This window comes from Rhopilema esculentum, chromosome 5, assembly GCF_057945365.1.
Source record: "Rhopilema esculentum isolate cy_ngs chromosome 5, ASM5794536v1, whole genome shotgun sequence".
NCBI lineage: Eukaryota > Metazoa > Cnidaria > Scyphozoa > Rhizostomeae > Rhizostomatidae > Rhopilema > Rhopilema esculentum.
Window position 1 is genome coordinate 6,929,207 of NC_142819.1, and position 3,282 is coordinate 6,932,488.

Below are 3,282 nucleotides of genomic sequence, written 5' to 3' on the forward strand. Positions count from 1 at the left end.
AAGCGTGCGAATGGCCTGCATATCCAGTACAGGTTAATGAACAGGTTTCATAATAATAATAAACACAAGCTTCCATTGGGATTGTACAAGAAACTGTTTTACATGTTTCAAAAATGATGGAAAGTGACGATACGACCTCATATTATTTATCCTTGTTAATTAATAGATTTAGACAGTAAAACATTCACAATAAAGCACTTACAAAACAAATAATTTCTAACTTGTATAAATGATAATTTTAACAACAAAAAGAACATATGTTAATCAAAGACCTTTTTCTCTGACATTATCTTTTAACTGCCTTGTTAACAACTTTGTTTTCATGTAGGTTTTACCGATTCAGTTAGCAACAAAACTCTTTATAAATGATAGACAGGATATCTCAATCAAAATTTTTCTAAATCCTTCTATCAATTAGATTTTTACATGCTTAATAAAGAAAGATTCATTTAAATTTGTAATTGTAGACTAATGTTTATCGTCACTCAGTATTTTTCAATACTCTTTGGCTTTACTTTTCTGCGACTTTGATATATGTTTTAAACTTGCTCCGAAGTAGCGAAAATCGATGTCTTGAAACTTCTAGCCTTATTCAATACATATATAATCGACGACAGCATTCTGGTACAGTGAACTGTCACTGAAGAGAACTACCCAGAATGTTTCTGGTCTACAAACAGTTTTTAGGAGATAATATTTCATAGTCATATGTTATGTAAAATAAATTCCATGATTTTTTAATTTGATCAAAAGATAAGCCAGATAGGATATTTTCGTGTTTAAAGTTGTCCAAAACTCTCGGCGAAAGGTTTCAGTAAAGAAAATAATATCGTTTGTATGAAAGGGGAAAGGTTTAATAAAATCCAGCATTTCTGTTTTAAACTACATCCTGTATAAGGAAAATAATTTGACCAAAATTTGATATTATCTAGAAAATGAATGGCGTTGCAGGGCAGAAGTTTCTTTTTTATTCCAATTTCTAAAAAAGTTTTACCGTAGGAGTAAGTAATGGTGCCAAAAGATGATTGATTCTCTGCATGAATATGGTGGTTCAAGAAGTTATTGAGCATTAAAGATTCATCTCAATTCCGTCAGTCAGGCCTGGATCAAACGTCGCATTTTACATGTGTCGAATACAATTAGTGAATTAAGTGCATGTAAAATGCGACGTTTGATTCGAATTATTTGCATGTATTCAATTTTAGTCGAGTACAATGGTTTTATTCGCCATACCCTGTCGCATTATGCGACATTGGTGCGATTTCTATTCAAACGTCGCATTTTACATGTGTCGAATTTAATGCATAATTAAGTACATCATTAGAATAATCAATTACAAGCCGATATTGAGACTGAGCATGCGTAAAAGTTGATTGGCCTTGCAAATTGAGTATTTGAGAACTTTCACGTTGTGAACTTAAACTTGTATAATGATCATTTTAGCGCCCCAGGGCAAGAACACAGCACGGGCTTGTTATCCATCTTGCAGAATACTTTCAAGGGCAAATGCAGGGTCTTTGAAGATGGTGTGGGAAGGGTACAGTGAAAAGAGATTCAAACAGACATTTAGAATAAACATTTAAAATATATCTTTCAAAGAACATTCAGTAGGCAACGCATTTCGAAACGATCCAACCCACGGCGTCTTCATTTTCGTCGGTTAAGAAAAAAACGTGTATTTTGTGCACTTTGGGCATGAATTGTTGTATAATGAAAACAAATATTTGCAATTCATGCCCAAAGTGCACAAAATACACGTTTTTTTCTTAACCGACGAAAATGAAGACGCCGTGGGTTGGATCGTCTCGAAATGCGTTGCCTACTGAATGTTCTTTGAAAGATATATTTTAAATGTTTATTCTACATGTCTGTTTGAATCTCTTTTCACTTTACCCTTCCCACACCATCTTCAAACACGCTGCATTTGTCCTTGAGAGTATTCTGCAAGATGTATAACAAACCCGTGATGTGTTCTTGCGCTGGGGCGCTAAAAGGATCATGATACAAGTTTTTAAAAAATACGTCTTCTTACAATCGCAAAATAGTGCTTGTTCTATCATTTTCCGTCTATCTTTTGATAATATGCAATAACATTGCCATGTGTACATTATTTATTGGCGCCATTTTGCCACGGATTGCAACAAGATAAACACAAATTCAATCGGAACAAGATGTCCGTTTTCTAGGAGAGCTAAACATTTATGAACGTTTATAAGAAACTGTTAGCTAGATGACAGACAACGGATCACAAAGTGTTTTAAACAATCTGAGGGAAGACGGAACGAAGCTAGTTGTTGTATAAGTTCTGTACTGTGCAAATTGAGTGTCTTTTGCGCATGGTTAGATTCTATGATTTCTCAGTAGCCTCGATTCTGCGCACCTTGTCAAAAGGGCTATTTTATTATATTCGACACATTAAATTCGACGTTTGACGTGAAGCCTTTTTCGGATAGCATTCAAGTCGAATAAAATTGCATTGTATTCGACACATGTAAAATGCGAAGTTTGATCCAGGCCTCAACCTTTAAGAGTTAATAATAAGCTCTGCCCTCTTCGGTGCATTTTTGATTGAGTTGAGAAAATGTTGAGAATTAAATACGTTATTCATTGCCGATTTGCTACTGTGTTAGCATATCTATTGTGTAGTCCAACCAATGGGAAATAAAATGGCCATCGAAGTTCGTCGGGATAAAGTGCATTTAAGCATAAAAAACAAAACACAAAACAGCTATTGGTGCTGTTGTCCAATAGAACTTGTACAAGTCTCACTCCATGAACAATTATGTTCTTGTGGTTACCTCAAGAGTGGAAAAAATAAGCAAAGAAAGAAACAAAGCATAAACTCAGGATTTAAAAATTTCGAATGAAATCCCTAAAAAAGTCCGAGACTCAAAAACAAAGAAAAAGTTTGTCAAAAACAACAAAACCTGCCTAATTGACAATCACCATTATTGCATCGTGTCCTACCCTAAACAAACTAAAAATGTAGCTATGTACACTCTGTAAAAATATGAGCTATCTGTTGGTTTTTTGAAAACCAAAAGGGCAACTGTATCGGAAGCTTATTAATAGTTATTTCGACTCGAGATACCCTTGCTTGATATTATCACACATAAACTTTTGATATCAACTTATAGTTATTGTTGCTTCAACTTGAAATCCGAAGCTTAAATTACGATGAAAAATGAAAAAAAAAGAAATTAGTTTATAGGCGACGATACCTAACATACGGTGGGGTATTCATAATAATAATAATTATAATAATAATAACTTGTGAGGAGC